Source organism: Heterodontus francisci, chromosome 35, assembly GCF_036365525.1.
Source record: "Heterodontus francisci isolate sHetFra1 chromosome 35, sHetFra1.hap1, whole genome shotgun sequence".
Lineage (NCBI taxonomy): Eukaryota > Metazoa > Chordata > Chondrichthyes > Heterodontiformes > Heterodontidae > Heterodontus > Heterodontus francisci.
The window spans coordinates 54582257-54600150 of NC_090405.1; positions in this window are offsets into that span (position 1 = coordinate 54582257).

Genomic DNA, 17894 nt, shown 5'->3' on the forward strand with positions numbered 1-17894 from the left:
GTGTTGCTACTTGTGTCTATGTGTTACTGTGTGCATTTGTGTGTTACTGTGAGTCTGTGTGTGTAACTGAGTCTGTATGTTACTGTGTGTGTCTGTGTGTAACTGTGTGAATCTGTGTGTGTAACCGTGTGAGTCTGTGTGTGTTACTGTGTCAGTCTGTGTGTGTCTGTGTGTAACTGTGTGAGTCTGTGTGTGTAACTGTGTGAATCTGTGTGTGTAACTGTGTGAGTCTGTGTGTGTCTGTGTGAGTCTGTGTGTGTAACTGTGTGAATCTGTGTGTGTAACTGTGAGTCTGTGTGAGTCTGTGTGTGTAACTGTGTGAATCTGTGTGTGTAACTGTGTGAGTCTGTGTGTGTCTGTGTGTAACTGTGTGAGTCTGTGTGTGTAACCGTGTGAGTCTGTGTGCGTAACTGTGTGAATCTGTGTGTGTAACTGTGTGAGTTACTGTGTGAATCTGTGTGTGTTACTGTGTGAATCTGTGTGTGTTACTGTGTGAGTCTGTGTGTATAACTATGTGAATCTGTGTGTGTTACTGTGTGAGTCTGTGTGTGTAACTGTGAATCTGTGTGTGTAACCGTGTGAGTCTGTGTGTGTTACTGTGTGTGTAACTGTGTGAGTCTGTATGCGTCTGTGTGTAACTGTGTGAGTCTGTGTGTGTAACTGTGTGAATCTGTGTGTGTAACTGTGTGAGTCTGTGTGTGTCTGTGTGTAACTGTGTGAGTCTGTGTGTGTAACCGTGTGAGTCTGTGTGTGTTACTGTGTGAGTCTGTGTGTGTAACTGTGTGAATCTGTGTGTGTAACTGTGTGAGTCTGTGTGTGTTACTGTGTGAATCTGTGTGTGTTACTGTGTGAGTCTGTGTGTGTTACTGTGTGAATCTGTGTGTGTTACTGTGTGAGTCTGTGTGTATAACTGTGTGAATCTGTGTGTGTTACTGTGTGAGTCTGTGTGTGTAACTGTGAATCTGTGTGTGTAACTGTGTGAGTCTGTGTGTGTTACTGCGTGAATATGTGTGTGTAACTGTGTGAATCTGTGTGTGTTACTGTGTGAGTGTTACTGTGTGAGTGTGTGTTACTGTGTGAGGCTGTGTGTGTTACTGTGTGTGAGTCTGTGTGAGGCTGTCTGTGTTACTGTGTGTGTGTTACTGTCTGTGTGTGTGTCTGTGTTACTGTGTGAGGCTGTGTGTGTTACTGTGTGTGAGTCTGTGTGTGTTACTGTGTGTGTGTTACTGTGTGAGTCTGTGTGTGTTACTGCTTGTGTCTGTGTTACTGTGTGCATTTGTGTGTTACTGTGTGAGTCTGTGTGTGTAACTGTGTGAGTCTGTGTGTGTCAGTGTGTAACTGTGTGAGTCTGTGTGTGTTACAGTGTGAGACTGTGTGTGTAACTGTGTGAGTCTGCGTGTAACTGTGTGAGTCTGTGTGTGTAACCGTGTGAGTCTGTGTGTGTTACTGTGAGTCTGTATGTTACTGTGTGAGTCTGTGTGTGTAACTGTGTGAAGCTGTGTGTAACTGTGAGTCTGTGTGTGTAACTGTGTGAGTCTGTGTGTGTAACTGTGTGAGTCTGTGTGTGTAACTGTGTGAATTGTGTGTGTTACTGTGTGAGTCTGTGTGTGTTACTGTGTGAGTCTGTGTGTGTAACTGTGTGTGTCTGTGTGTGTTACTGTGTGAGTCTGTGTGTGTAACTGTGAGTCTGTATGTTACTGTGTGAGTCTGTGTGTGTAACTGTGTGCATTTGTGTGTTACGGTGTGAGTCTGTGTGTGTAACTGTGAGTCTGTATGTTACTGTGTGAGTCTGTGTGTGTGTCTGTGTGTAACTGTGTGAGTCTGTGTGTGTTACTGTGTGAGTCTGTGTGTGTAAATGTGTGAGTCTGTGTGTGTTACTGTGAGTCTGTATGTTACTGTGTGAGTCTGTGTGTGTTACTGTGTGAGTCTGTGTGTATAACTGTGTGAGGCTGTGTGTTACTGTGTGAGTCTGTGTGTGTTACTGTGTGAATCTGTGTGTTACTGTGTGAGTCTGTGTGTGTAACTGTGAATCTGTGTGTGTTACTGTATGAGTCTGTGTGTGTTACTGTGTGAATCTGTGTGTATAACTGTGTGAATCTGTGTGTGTAACTGTGTGAGTCTGTGTGTGTAACTGTGAATCTGTGTGTGTGTTACTGTGTGAGTCTGTGTGTGTTACTGTGTGAGTCTGTGTGTGTTACTGTGTGAATCTGTGTGTGTAACTGTGTGAAGCTGTGTGTAACTGTGAGTCTGTGTGTGTAACTGTGTGAGTCTGTGTGTGTTACTGTGTGAATCTGTGTGTGTAACTGTGTGAGGCTGTGTGTAACTGTGTATGGCTGTGTGTGTTACTGTGTGTGTATGTGTGTTACTGTGTGTGTCTACTTATTACTGTGTGAGACTATATGTGTTACTGTGTGTGTCCGCGTGTTCAGTGTGAATCTGTGTGTTACTGTGTGTGTCTGCATGTGTTACTGTGTGTCTGCTTGTTACTGTGTGAGACACTGTGTAACTGTGTGTCTCTGTGTGCCTGCATGTTACAGTGTGAGTCTGTTACCATGTGTGTCTGCATGTGTTACTGTGTGTTACTGTGTGTGTCTGTGTGAGTCTGTGTGTTACCGTGTGAGTCTGTGCTTAATTGTGTGAGTCTGTGTGGTACTATGTGTATCTGCATGTGTTACTGTGTGTGTGTGCATATTACTGTGTGAAAATATATGTGTTAATGTGTGTGTCCGCCTGTTACAGTGTGAGTCTGTGTGTGTTACTGTGTGTCTGCTTGTTACTGTGTGTGTTCACGTGTTACTGTGTGTGTCTGTTTGTGTTGCTGTGTGTGTCTGTGTGTGTTACTGTATGAGTCTGCGTGTGTTACAGTGTGAGTCTGTGTGTGTTATTGTGTGTGTCTGCTTGTTACTGTGTGTTTCCACGGGTTACTGTGTGTGTCTGTTTGCGTTACTGTGTGAGTCTGTGTGTGTTACTGTATGAGTCTGCGTGTGTTACTGTGTGAGTCTGTGTGTGTTACTGTATGGGTCTGCACGTGTTACTGTGCGAGTCTGTGTATTACTGTGTGTGTCTCCATGTTACTGTATGAGTGTCTGCATTTCCCTGTGTATGTCTGTGTGTGTTACTGTGTGTGAGTCTGTGTGAGGCTGTCTGTGTTACTGTGTGTGTGTTACTGTCTGTGTGTGTGTCTGTGTTACTGTGTGAGGCTGTGTGTGTTACTGTGTGTGAGTCTGTGTGTGTTACTGTGTGTGTGTGTTACTGTGTGAGGCTGTGTGTATTACTGTGTGAGTCTGTGTGTGTTACTGTGTGTGTGTGTTACTGTGTGAGGCTGTGTGTATTACTGTGTGAGTCTGTGTGTGTTACTATTTGCGTGTTACTGTGTCTGTTTGTTACTGTGTGAGGTTGCGTGTGTTACTGTGTGTGAGTCTGTGTGTGTTACTGTGTGAGTGTTACTGTGCGAGTCTGTGTGTGTTATTGTGTGAGTCTGCGTGTGTTACTGTGTGAGTCTGTGTGTATTAATGTGTGTGTGTTACTGTGTGAGGCTGTGTGTGTTACTGTGTGAGTCTGTGTGTGTTACTATTTGCGTGTTACTGTGTCTGTTTGTTACTGTGTGAGGTTGCGTGTGTTACTGTGTGTGAGTCTGTGTGTGTTACTGTGTGAGTGTTACTGTGCGAGTCTGTGTGTGTTATTGTGTGAGTCTGCGTGTGTTACTGTGTGAGTCTGTGTGTATTAATGTGTCTGTGTTACTGTGTGAGGCTGTGTGTGTTACTGTGTGTGAGTCTGTGTGTGTTACTGTGTGAGTGTTACTGTGCGAGTCTGTGTGTGTTATTGTGTGAGTCTGCGTGTGTTACTGTGTGAGTTTGTGTGTTTTAATGTGTGTGTGTGTTACTGTGTGAGGCTGTGTGTGTTACAATGTGTGTGTGTTGCTGTGTGAGGCTGTGTGTGTTACTGTGTGTGGGTCTGTGTGTGTTACTGTGTGAGTGTTACTGTGTGAGTGTGTGTTACTGTGTGAGGCTGTGTATGTTACTGTGTGTGAGTCTGTCTGTTTTACTGTGTGTGTGTTACTGTCTGTGTGTGTGTCTGTGTTACTGTGTGAGGCTGTGTGTGTTACTGTGTGTGTGTTACTGTGTGAGTCTGTGTGTGTTACTGTGTGTGTGTTACTGTGTGAGTCTGTGTGTGTTACTGTGTCTGTGTGTTACTGTGTGAGGGTGTGTGTGTTACTGTGTGAGTCTGTGTGTTACTGTGTGTGTGTTACTGTGTGAGGCTGTGTGTGTTACTGTGTGTGAGTCTGTGTGTTTTACTGTGTGAGTCTGTGTGTGTTACTATTTGTGTGTTACTGTGTGAGTCTGTGTGTGTTACTGTGACTGTGTGTTACTGTGTGAGTCTGTGTGTGTTACTGTTTCTGTGTGTTACTGTGTGAGTCTGTGTGTGTTACTGTGTGAGTCTGTGTGTGTTACTGTGTGAGCCTCTGTGTGGTATTGTGTGAGTCTGTGTGTGTTACTGTGTGTGAGTTACTGTGTGAGTCTTTGTGTGTTACTTTGCGTGTGTTACTGTGTGAGTCTGTGTGTGTTACTGTCTGCGTCTGTGTGTGTTACTGTGTCTGTATGAGACTGTGTGTGTTACTGTGTGTGAGTCAGTGTGTGTTACTGTGTCTGTGTGTTACTGTGTGAGTCTGTGTGTGTTTCTGTGTGTGTGTGTTACTGTGTGAGTCTGTGTGTGTTACTGTGTGTGTCTGCATGCTGCTGTGTGGGTCTGTGCATGTTACAGTCCATATCTGTGTGTTACTGGGTGTGTCTGCATGTTACTGTGTGAGTCTGTGTGTTACTGTGTGTGTCTGCATGTTACTGTGTGTGAGTGTGTGTGTGTGTGTGTGTGCGTGCATGTTACTGTGTCAGTCTGTTTGTGTTGCTGTGTGAGACTGTGTGTGATGCATGCTGCTGTGTGAGTCTTTGTGTGTTGCAGTGCATGTCTACTGTGTGTGTGTCTGTGAGTTACTGTGTATGTTAATGTGTGTGTCTGCTTGTTACTGTGTGAGACGGTATGTGTTACTGTGTGAGTCTGTGTGTGTTACTGTGTGAGTCTGCGTGTGTTACTGTGTCTGTGTGTTACTGTGTGAGGGTGTGTGTGTTACTGTGTGTGTGTTACTGTGTGAGTCTGTGTGTCTTGCTGTGTGTGTTACTGAGTGTGTTTGTGTGTGTTACTGTGTGAGGCTGTGTGTGTTACTGTGAGAGTCTGTGTGTGTTACTCTGTATGTGTTACTGTAAGAGTCTGTGTGTGTTCCTGTGTCTCTGTGTTACTGTGTGAGTCTGTGTGTGTTACAGTGTGTGTGAGTTACTGTATGAGCCTGTGTGTGTTACTGTGTGTGTGTGTTACTGTGTGTGTGTTACTGTGTGAGTCTGTATGTGTGTTACATTGTGAGTGTGTGTGTGTTACATTGTGAGGCTGTGTGTGTTACTGTGTGTGTGTTACTGTGTGAGTCTGTATGCGTTACTGTGTGTGTGTTACTGTGTGAGTGTGTGTGTGTTACATTTTGAGGCTGTGGGTGTTACTGTGTGTGAGTCTGTGTGTGTGTGTGTGTTACTGTGTGTGTGTTACTGTGTGAGTCTGTGTGTGTTACTGTGTGTGTGTGTGTGTGTGTGTGTGTGTTACTGTGTGAGTCTGTGTGTGTTACTGTTTGAGTCTGTGTGTGTTACTGTATGAGTCTGTGTGTGTTACAGTGTGTGTCAGTTACTGTATGAGCCTGTGTGTGTTACAGTGTGTGTGTGTTACTGTGTGTGAGTCTGTGTGAGTCTGTGTGAGGCTGTCTGTGTTACTGTCTGTGTGTGTGTCTGTGTTACTGTGTGAGGCTGTGTGTGTTACTGTGTGAGTGTTGCTGTGTGAGTCTGTGTGTGTTACTGTGTGTGTTACTGTGTGTGTGTTCCTATGTGAGGCTGTGTGTGTTACTGTGTGTGAGTCTCTGTGAGTGTGTCTGTATTACTGTCTGTGTGTGTGTCTGTGTTACTGTGTGTGGCTGTGTGTGTTACTGTGTGAGTCTTTGTGTGTTACTGTGCTCAGTGTTGCTGTGTGAGTCTGTGTGTGTTACTATTTGTGTGTTACTTTGTGAGTCTGTGTGTGTTACTGTGTGTGTGTTACTGTGTGAGTCTGTGTGTGTTACTGTGTGTGTGTCACTGTATGTGTGTTACTGAGTGTGTGTTACTGTGTGAGTCTGTGTGTGTTACTGTGTATGTGTTAATTTGTGAGGCTGTGTGTTACTGTTTGAGTCTGTGTGTGTTACTGTGTGAGTGTGTCTTACTGTGTGTGTTACTGTGTGAGTCTGTGTGTGTTACTGTTTGAGTCTGTGTGTGTTACAGTGTGTGTGCTACTGTGTGAGGCTGTGTGTGTTACTGTGCCTGTGTTACTGTCTGTGTGTGTGTCTGTGTTACTGTGTGAGGCTGTGTGTGTTACTGTGTGTGTGTTACTGTGTTACTGTGTGTGTGTTACTGTGTGTGTGTTACTGTGTGTGTGTTACTGTGTGAGTCTGTGTGTGTTACTGTGTCTGTGTGTTACTGTGTGAGTCTGTATGTGTTACTGTGTGTGTGTTACTGTGTGAGGCTGTGTGTCTTGCTGTGTGTGTTACTGAGTGTGTTTGTGTGTGTTACTGTGTGAGGCTGTGTGTGTTACTGTGTGAGTCTGTGTGTGTTACTCTGTAAGTGTTACTGTAAGAGTCTGTGTGTGTTCTTGTGTCTCTGTGTTACTGTGTGAGGCTGTGTGTGTTACTGTGTGTGTGTTACTGTGTGAGTCTGCGTGTGTTACTGTGTCTGTGTGTTACTGTGTGTGTGTTACTGTGTGAGTGTGTGTGTGTTACTGTGTCTGTGTGTTACTGTGTGTGTGTTACTGTGTGAGTCTGTGTGTGTTACTGTGTGTGTGTTACTGTATGTGTGTTACTGAGTGTGTGTTACTGTGTGAGTCTGTGTGTGTTACTGTGTATGTGTTAATTTGTGAGGCTGTGTGTTACTGTTTGAGTCTGTGTGTGTTACTGTGTGAGTGTGTCTTACTGTGTGTGTTACTGTGTGAGTCTGTGTGTGTTACTGTTTGAGTCTGTGTGTGTTACAGTGTGTGTGCTACTGTGTGAGGCTGTGTGTGTTACTGTGTGTGAGTCTGTGAGGCTGTCTGTGTTACTGTGTCTGTGTTACTGTCTGTGTGTGTGTCTGTGTTACTGTGTGAGGCTGTGTGTGTTACTGTGTGTGTGTTACTGTGTTACTGTGTGTGTGTTACTGTGTGTGTGTTACTGTGTGAGTCTGTGTGTGTTATTGTGTGAATCTGTGTGTGTTACTGTGTGAGTCTGTGTGTTACTGTGTCTGTGTGTTACTGTGTGAGTCTGTATGTGTTACTGTGTGTGTGTTACTGTGTGAGGCTGTGTGTCTTGCTGTGTGTGTTACTGAGTGTGTTTGTGTGTGTTACTGTGTGAGGCTGTGTGTGTTACTGTGTGAGTCTGTGTGTGTTACTCTGTATGTGTTACTGTAAGAGTCTGTGTGTGTTCTTGTGTCTCTGTGTTACTGTGTGAGGCTGTGTGTGTTACTGTGTGTGTGTTACTGTGTGAGTCTGCGTGTGTTACTGTGTCTGTGTGTTACTGTGTGTGTGTTACTGTGTGAGTGTGTGTGTGTTACTGTGTCTGTGCGTTACTGCGTGTGTGTTACTGTGTGAGTCCGTGTGTGTTACTGTATGAGGTTGTGTGTGTTACTGTATGTGTTACTGTGTTGAGTCTGTGTGTTTGTGTGTGTTACTGTCTGAGTCTGTGTATGTTACTGTGTGAGTCTGTGTGTGTTACTCTGTATGTGTTACTGTATGAGTCTGTGTGTGTTACAGTGTGTGAGTGTGTGTGTTACTGTATGAGTCTGTGTGTGTTACTGTGTGTGAGTCTGTGTGTGTTACTGTGTGTGTGTTACTGTGTGAGTCTGTATGTGTGTTACATTGTGAGGGTGTGTGTGTTACATTGTGAGGCTGTGTGTGTTACTGTGTGTGTGTTACTGTGTGAGTCTGCATGTGTTACTGTGTGTGTGTTACTGTGTGAGGCTGTGGGTGTTACTGTGTGTGTTACTGTGTGTGTGTTACTGTGTGAGTCTTACTGTGTGAGTCTGTGTGTGTTACTGTTTGAGTCTGTGTGTGTTACTGTGTGTGTGTTACTGTTTGAGTCTGTGTGTGTTACAGTGTGTGTGTGTTACTGTGTGTGAGTCTGTATGTGTTACTGTGTGTGTGTTACATTTTGAGGCTGTGGGTGTTACTGTGTGTGAGTCTGTGTGTGTTACTGTGTGTGTGTGTGTGTGTGTTACTGTGTGTGTGCTACTGTGTGAGTCTGTGTGTGTCACTGTGTGTGTCACTGTGTGTGTTACTGTGTGTGTGTTACTGTGTGAGTCTTACTGTGTGAGTCTGTGTGTGTTACTATGTGAGTCTGTGTGTGTTACTGTGTGTGTGTTACTGTATGAGTCTGTGTGTGTTACAGTGTGTGTGAGTTACTGTATGAGCCTGTGTGTGTTACAGTGTGTGTGTGTTACTGTGTGTGAGTCTGTGTGAGTCTGTGTGAGGCTGTCTGTGTTACTGTGTCTGTGTTACTGTCTGTGTGTGTGTCTGTGTTACTGTGTGAGGCTGTGTGTGTTACTGTGTGAGTGTTGCTGTGTGAGTCTGTGTGTGTTACTGTGTGTGTGTTGCTATGTGAGGCTGTGTGTGTTACTGTGTGTGAGTCTCTGTGAGTGTGTCTGTGTTACTGTCTGTGTGTGTGTCTGTGTTACTGTGTGTGGCTGTGTGTGTTACTGTGTGAGTCTTTGTGTGTTACTGTGCTCAGTGTTGCTGTGTGAGTCTGTGCGTGTTACTATTTGTGTGTTACTTTGTGAGTCTGTGTGTGTTACTGTGTGTGTGTTACTGTGTGAGTCTGTGTGTGTTACTGTGTGTGTGTTACTGTATGTGTGTTACTGAGTGTGTGTTACTGTGTGAGTCTGTGTGTGTTACTGTGTATGTGTTAATTTGTGAGGCTGTGTGTTACTGTTTGAGTCTGTGTGTGTTACTGTGTGTGTGTGCTACTGTGTGAGGCTGTGTGTGTTACTGTGTGTGAGTCTGTGAGGCTGTCTGTGTTACTGTGTCTGTGTTACTGTCTGTGTGTGTGTCTGTGTTACTGTGTGAGGCTGTGTGTGTTACTGTGTGAGTCTGTGTGTGTTACTGTGTGTGTGTTACTGTGTGAGTCTGTGTGTGTTACTGTGTGAATCTGTGTGTGTTACTGTGTGAGTCTGTGTGTGTTACTGTGTCTGTGTGTTACTGTGTGAGGGTGTGTGTGTTATTGTGTGAGTCTGTGTGTTACTGTGTGTGTGTTACTGTGTGAGGCTGTGTGTCTTGCTGTGTGTGTTACTGTGTGAGTCTGTGTGTGTTACTGTGTGTGTGTTACTGTGTGAGTCTGTATGCGTTACTGTGTGTGTGTTACTGTGTGAGTGTGTGTGTGTTACATTTTGAGGCTGTGGGTGTTACTGTGTGTGAGTCTGTGTGTGTGTGTGTTACTGTGTGTGTGTTACTGTGTGAGTCTGTGTGTGTTACTGTGTGTGTGTGTGTGTGTTACTGTGTGTGTGTTACTATGTGAGTCTGTGTGTGTTACGGTGTGTGTGTTACTGTATGAGTCTGTGTGTGTTACAGTGTGTGTGAGTTACTGTATGAGCCTGTGTGTGTTACAGTGTGTGTGTGTTACTGTGTGTGAGTCTGTATGAGTCTGTGTGAGGCTGTCTGTGTTACTGTCTGTGTGTGTGTCTGTGTTACTGTGTGAGGCTGTGTGTGTTACTATGTGTGTGTTACTGTATGTGTGTTACTGAGTGTGTGTTACTGTGTGAGTCTGTGTGTGTTACTGTGTATGTGTTAATTTGTGAGGCTGTGTGTTACGGTTTGAGTCTGCATGTGTTACTGTGTGAGTGTGTCTTACTGTGTGTGTTACTGTGTGAGTCTGTGTGTGTTACTGGGTGTGTGTTTCTGTATGAGTCTGTGTGTGTTACAGTGTGTGTGTGCTACTGTGTGAGGCTGTGTGTGTTACTGTGTGTGAGTCTGTGTGAGGCTGTCTGTGTTACTGTGTCTGTGTTACTGTCTGTGTGTGTGTCTGTGTTACTGTGTGAGGCAGTGTGTGTTACTGTGTGTGAGTCTGTGTGTGTTACTGTGTGTGTGTTACTGTGTGAGGCTGTCTGTGTTACTGTGCGTGTGTTACTGTCTGTGTGTGTGTCTGTGTTACTGTGTGAGTCTGTGTGTGTTACTGTGTGTGTGTGTTACTGTGTGATTATATGTGTGTTACTGTGTGTGAGTCTGTGTGTGTTACTATTTGTGTGTTACTGTGTGAGTCTGTGTGTGTTACTGTGTGAGTCTGCGTGTGTTACCGTGACTGTGTGTTACTGTGTGAGGGTGTGTGTGTTACTGTGTGTGTGTTACTGTATGAGTGTGTGTGTGTTGCTGTGTGAGTCTGTGTGTGTTACTGTGTGTGTGTGTTACTGTGTGAGTCTCTGTGTGTTATTGTGTGTGTGTTACTGTGTGAGTCCGCGTGTGTTACTGTGTCTGTGTGTTACTGTGTGTGTGTTACTGTGTGAGTCTGCGTGTGTTACTGTGTCTGTGTGTTACTGCGTGTGTGTTACTGTGTGAGTCCGTGTGTTTGTGTGTGTTACTGTATGAGGCTGTGTGTGTTACTGTATGTGTTACTGTGTTGAGTCTGTGTGTTTGTGTGTGTTACTGTGTGAGTCTGTGTATGTTACTGTGTGAGTCTGTGTGTGTTACTCTGTATGTGTTACTGTATGAGTCTGTGTGTGTTACAGTGTGTGTGAGTTACTGTATGAGCCTGTGTGTGTTACAGTGTGTGTGTGTTACTGTGTGTGTGTTACTGTGTGAGTCTGTATGTGTGTTACATTGTGAGTGTGTGTGTGTTACATTGTGAGGCTGTGTGTGTTACTGTGTGTGTGTTACTGTGTGAGTCTGTATGCGTTACTGTGTGTGTGTTACTGTGTGAGTGTGTGTGTGTTACATTTTGAGGCTGTGGGTGTTACTGTGTGTGAGTCTGTGTGTGTGTGTTACTGTGTGTGTGTTACTGTGTGAGTCTGTGTGTGTTACTGTGTGTGTGTGTGTGTGTGTGTGTTACTATGTGAGTCTGTGTGTGTTACTGTGTGTGTGTTACTGTATGAGTCTGTGTGTGTTACAGTGTGTGTGAGTTACTGTATGAGCCTGTGTGTGTTACAGTGTGTGTGTGTTACTGTGTGTGAGTCTGTGTGAGTCTGTGTGAGGCTGTCTGTGTTACTGTCTGTGTGTGTGTCTGTGTTACTGTGTGAGGCTGTGTGTGTTACTGTGTGAGTGTTGCTGTGTGAGTCTGTGTGTGTTACTGTGTGTGTTACTGTGTGTGTGTTCCTATGTGAGGCTGTGTGTGTTACTGTGTGTGAGTCTCTGTGAGTGTGTCTGTGTTACTGTCTGTGTGTGTGTCTGTGTTACTGTGTGTGGCTGTGTGTGTTACTGTGCTCAGTGTTGCTGTGTGAGTCTGTGTGTGTTACTGTGTGTGTGTCACTGTATGTGTGTTACTGAGTGTGTGTTACTGTGTGAGTCTGTGTGTGTTACTGTGTATATGTTAATTTGTGAGGCTGTGTGTGTTACTGTTTGAGTCTGTGTGTGTTACTGTGTGAGTGTGTCTTACTGTGTGTGTTACTGTGTGAGTCTGTGTGTGTTACTGTTTGAGTCTGTGTGTGTTACTGCGTGTGTGTTACTGTGTGAGTCTGTGTGTGTTAGAGTGTGTGTGCTACTGTGTGAGTCTGTGTGTGTTACTGTGTGAGTCTGTGTGTGTTACTGTGTGTGTGTTACTGTGTGAGTCTGTGTGTGTTACTGTGTGTGTGTTACTGTGTGAGTCTGTGTGTGTTACTGTGTGAATCTGTGTGTGTTACTGTGTGAGGCTGTGTGTGTTACTGTGTGAGTCTGTGTGTGTTACTGTGTGTGTGTTACTGTGTGAGTCTGTGTGTGTTACTGTGTGAATCTGTGTGTGTTACTGTGTGAGTCTGTGTGTGTTACTGTGTCTGTGTGTTACTGTGTGAGGGTGTGTGTGTTACTGTGTGAGTCTGTGTGTTACTGTGTGTGTGTTACTGTGTGAGGCTGTGTGTCTTGCTGTGTGTGTTACTGTGTGAGTCTGTATGCGTTACTGTGTCTGTGTGTTACTGTGTGAGGGTGTGTGTGTTACTGTGTGAGTCTGTGTGTTACTGTGTGTGTGTTACTGTGTGAGGCTGTGTGTCTTGCTGTGTGTGTTACTGTGTGAGTCTGTATGCGTTACTGTGTGTGTGTTACTGTGTGAGTGTGTGTGTGTTACATTTTGAGGCTGTGGGTGTTACTGTGTGTGAGTCTGTGTGTGTGTGTGTTACTGTGTGTGTGTTACTGTGTGAGTCTGTGTGTGTTACTGTGTGTGTGTGTGTGTGTGTTACTGTGTGTGTGTTACTGTGTGAGTCTGTGTGTGTTACTGTGTGTGTGTGTGTGTGTTACTCTGTGTGTGTTACTATGTGAGTCTGTGTGTGTTACTGTGTGTGTGTTACTGTATGAGTCTGTGTGTGTTACAGTGTGTGTGATTTACTGTATGAGTCTGTGTGTGTTACAGTGTGTGTGATTTACTGTATGAGCCTGTGTGTGTTACAGTGTGTGTGTGTTACTGTGTGTGAGTCTGTGTGAGGCTGTCTGTGTTACTGTCTGTGTGTGTGTCTGTGTTACTGTGTGAGGCTGTGTGTGTTACTGTGTGAGTGTTGCTGTGTGACTCTGTGTGTGTTACTGTGTGTGTGTTGCTATGTGAGGCTGTGTGTGTTACTGTGTGTGAGTCTCTGTGAGTGTGTCTGTGTTACTGTCTGTGTGTGTGTCTGTGTTACTGTGTGTGGCTGTGTGTGTTACTGTGCTCAGTGTTGCTGTGTGAGTCTGTGTGTGTTACTATTTGTGTGTTACTTTGTGAGTCTGTGTGTGTTACTGTGTGTGTGTCTGTGTGTGTTACTGTGTGTGTGTTACTGTGTGAGTCTGTGTGTGTTACTGTGTGTGTGTCACTGTATGTGTGTTACTGAGTGTGTGTTACTGTGTGAGTCTGTGTGTGTTACTGTGTATGTGTTAATTTGTGAGGCTGTTTGTGTTACTGTGTGAGTCTGTGTGTGTTACTGTTTGAGTCTGTGTGTGTTACTGTGTGTGTGTTTCTGTATGAGTCTGTGTGTGTTACTGTGTCTGTGTGCTACTGTGTGAGGCTGTGTGTGTTACTGTGTGTGAGTCTGTGAGGCTGTCTGTGTTACTGTGTCCGTGTTACTGTCTGTGTGTGTGTCTGTGTTACTGTGTGAGGCTGTGTGTGTTACTGTGTGAGTCTGTGTGTGTTACTGTGTGAGTCTGTGTGTGTTACTGTGTGTGTGTTACTGTGTGAGTCTGTGTGTGTTACTGTGTGAATCTGTGTGTGTTACTGTGTGAGTCTGTGTGTGTTACTGTGTCTGTGTGTTACTGTGTGAGGGTGTGTGTGTTACTGTGTGAGTCTGTGTGTTACTGTGTGTGTGTTACTGTGTGAGGCTGTGTGTCTTGCTCTGTGTGTTACTGAGTGTGTTTGTGTGTGTTACTGTGTGAGGCTGTGTGTGTTACTGTGTGAGTCTGTGTGTGTTACTCTGTATGTGTTACTGTAAGAGTCTGTGTGTGTTCCTGTGTCTCTGTGTTACTGTGTGAGGCTGCGTGTGTTACTGTGTGTGTGTTACTGTGTGAGTCTGCGTGTGTTACTGTGTCTGTGCGTTACTGCGTGTGTGTTACTGTGTGAGTCTGCGTGTGTTACTGTGTCTGTGCGTTACTGCGTGTGTGTTACTGTGTGAGTCCGTGTGTGTTACTGTATGAGGCTGTGTGTGTTACTGTACGTATTACTGTGTTGAGTCTGTGTGTTTGTGTGTGTTACTGTGTGAGTCTGTGTATGTTACTGTGTGAGTCTGTGTGTGTTACTCTGTATGTGTTACTGTATGAGTCTGTGTGTGTTACAGTGTGTGAGTGTGTGTGTTACTGTATGAGTCTGTGTGTGTTACAGTGTGTGTGTGTGTTACTGTGTGAGTCTGTGTGTGTTACTGTGTGTGTTACTGTGTGTGAGTCTGTGTGAGTCTGTGTGTGTTACTGTTTGAGTCTGTGTGTGTTACTGTGTGTGTGTTACTGTATGAGTCTGTGTGTGTTACAGTATGTGTGTGTTACTGTGTATGTTACTGTGTGAGTGTGTGTGTGTTACTGTGTGAGGCTGTGTGTGTTACTATGTGTGAGTCTGTGTGTGTGTCTGTGTTACTGTCTGTGTGTGTGTCTGTGTTACTGTGTGAGTCTGTGTGTGTTACTGTGTGAGTGTTGCTGTGTGAGTCTGTGTGTGTTACTATTTGTGTGTTACTGTGTGAGTCTGTGTGTGTTACTGTGTGTGTGTTACTTTGTGAGGCTGTGTGTGTTACTGTGTGAGTGTGTGTGTGTTACTGTGTGAGGCTGTGTGTGTTACTGTGTGTGAGTCTGTGTGAGGCTGTCTGTGTTACTGTCTGTGTGTGTGTCTGTGTTATTTTGTGAGGCTGTGTGTGTTACTGTGTGAGTCTGTGTGTGTTAGTGTGTGAGTGTTGCTGTGTGAGTCTGTGTGTGTTACTATTTGTGTGTTACTTTGTGAGTCTTTGTGTGTTACTGTGTGTGTGTTACTGTGTGAGTCTGTGTGTGTTACTGTATGTGTGTTACTGTGTGTGTGTTACTGTGTGAGTCTGTGTGTGTTACTGTGTGAGTGTTGCTGTGTGAGTCTGTGTGTGTTACTTTGTGAGTCTTTGTGTGTTACTGTGTGTGTGTTACTGTGTGAGTCTGTGTGTGTTACTGTGTGTGTGTTACTGTATGTGTGTTACTGTGTGAGTCTGTGTGTGTTACTGTGTATGTGTTACTTTGTGAGGCTGTGTTTGTTACTGTTTGAGTCTGTGTGTGTTACTGTGTGAGTGTGTCTTACTGTGTGTGTTACTGTGTGAGTCTCTGTGTGTTACTGTGTGAGGCTGTGTGTGTTACTGTGTGATTCTGTGTTTTTGTGTGTGTTACGGTGTGTGTGTTACTGTGTGAGTCTGTGTGTGTTACTGTGTGAGTCTGTGTGTTTGTGTGTGTTACTGTGTTTGTGTTACTGTGCGCGTCCTTGTGTGTTACTGTGTGAGTCTGTGTGTGCTACTGTTTATGTGTTACTATCTGGGTTTGTGTGTGTTACTGTGTTTGTTTGTTACTGTGTATGTGTGTGTTACTGTGTGCGTCTGTGTGTGCTACTGTTTGTGTTACTGTGTGAGTCCTTGTGTGTTACTGTGTGAGTCTGTGTGTGTGTTACTGTGTGTGTGTGTTACTGTGTGAGGCTGTGTGTGTTACTGTGTGAGTCTGTGTGTGTGTTACAGTGTGAGTCTGTGTGTGTTACTGTGTGTGTGTTACTGTCTGAGTCTGTGTGTGTTACTGTGTGTGTGTTACTGTGTGAGTCTGTGTGTGTTACTGTGTCTGTGTGTTACTGTGTGAGTCTGTGTGTGTTACTGTGTCTGTTTGTTATTGTGTGTGTCTGTGTGTGTTACTGTGTGTGTCTGTGTGTTACTGTGTGAGACTGTGTGTGTTACTGTGTGTGTGTTACTGTGTGTGTCTGTGTGTGTTACTCTGTGTGAGCCTGTGTGTGTTACTGTGTCTGTGTGTCACTGTGTGAGTCTGTGTGTGTTACTGTGTGTGTCTGTGTGTGTCTCTGTGCGTTACTGTGTGTGTGTGTGTTACTGTGTGAGTCTGTGTGTGTTACCGTGTGTGTCTGTGTGTGTTGCTGTGTCTGTGTGTGTCTGTGTGTGTTACTCTGTGAGTCTGTGTGTGTTACTGCGTCTGTGTGAGTCTGTGTGTGTTACTTTGTGTGTCTGTGTGTGTTACTGTGTCTTTTTGTGATTGATCTGAACAATGATTTTAGGAAGAGCCTATTCTTTTGCTGCTGTCTCGGGTGCTTATATTGCTCAGGGGCATGACCCGTGTTGAACACACAGCAACCCAACATGAATCATTTTCCAATTTTTTTGATCAGAAGTATTGGCCTTGACTTTTCCAAGCATACTCTTGATTTCATGAAACATCAGCGACATCTCTAGATCATTCTACAGTCTGCTCTTTAACCTCCTGTTCTAGATCATTCTACAGTCTTCTATTTAACCTCCTGTTCTAGATCATTCTACAGTCTTCTATTTAACCTCCTGTTCTAGATCATTCTACAGTCTCCTCTTTAACCTACTGTTCTAGATCATTCTACTGTCTTCTTTTTAACCTACTGTTCTAGATTATTTTACAGTCTTCACTTTGACCTACTGTTCTAGATCATTCTACAGTCTGCTCTTGAACCTACTGTTCTAGATCATTCTACAGTCTTCTATTTAACCTCCTGTTCTAGATCATTCTACAGTCTTCTATTTAACCTCCTGTTCTAGATCATTCTACAGTCTTCTATTTAACCTCCTGTTCTAGATCATTCTACAGTCTCCTCTTTAACCTACTGTTCTAGATCATTCTACTGTCTTCTTTTTAACCTACTGTTCTAGATTATTTTACAGTCTTCACTTTGACCTACTGTTCTAGATCATTCTACAGTCTTCTCTTGAACCTACTGTTCTAGATCATTCTACAGTCTTCTCTTTAACCTACTGTTCTAGATCATTCTACAGTCTTCTCTTTAACCTACTGTTCTCGATCATTCGACAGTCTTCTCTTTAACCTACTGTTCTAGATCATTCTACAGTCTTCTCTTTAACCTACTGTTCAAGATCATTCTGCAGTCTTCTCTTTAACCTACTGTTCTGGATTGTTCTGCAGTCTGCACTTTCACCCGCTATTCTAGATCATTCTACAGTCTTCTCTTTAACCTACTGTTCTAGATAATTCTACAGTCTTCTCTTTAACCTACTGTTCAAGATCATTCTGCAGTCTTCTCTTTAACCTACTGTTCTAGACATTCTACAGTCTTCTCTTTAACCTACTGTTCAAGATCATTCTGCAGTCTTCTCTTTAACCTACTGTTCTAGATCATTCTACAGTCTTCTCTTTAACCTACTGTTCTAGATAATTCTACAGTCTTCTCTTTAACCTACTGTTCAAGATCATTCTACAGTCTTCTCTTTAACCTACTGTTCTAGATCATTCTGCAGTCTTCTCTTTAACCTACTGTTCTAAATAATTCTACTGTCTTCTCTTTAACCTACTGTTCAAGATCATTCTACAGTCTTCTCTTTAACCTACTGTTCTAGATCATTCTGCAGTCTTCTCTTTAACCTACTGTTCTAGATAATTCTACAGTCTTCTCTTTAACCTACTGTTCAAGATCATTCTGCAGTCTTCTCTTTAACCTACTGTTCTAGATCATTCTACAGTCTTCTCTTTAACCTACTGTTCAAGATCATTCTACAGTCTTCTCTTTAACCTACTGTTCTAGATCATTCTACAGTCTTCTCTTTAACCTACTGTTCTCGATCATTCGACAGTCTTCTCTTTAACCTACTGTTCTAGATCATTCTGCAGTCTTCTCTTTAACCTACTGTTCTAGATAATTCTACAGTCTTCTCTTTAACCTACTGTTCAAGATCATTCTGCAGTCTTCTCTTTAACCTACTGTTCTAGATCATTCTACAGTCTTCTCTTTAACCTACTGTTCTCGATCATTCGACAGTCTTCTCTTTAACCTACTGTTCTAGATCATTCTGCAGTCTTCTCTTTAACCTACTGTTCTAGATAATTCTACAGTCTTCTCTTTAACCTACTGTTCAAGATCATTCTGCAGTCTTCTCTTTAACCTACTGTTCTAGATAATTCTACAGTCTTCTCTTTAACCTACTGTTCAAGATCATTCTGCAGTCTTCTCTTTAACCTACTGTTCTAGATCATTCTACAGTCTTCTCTTTAAC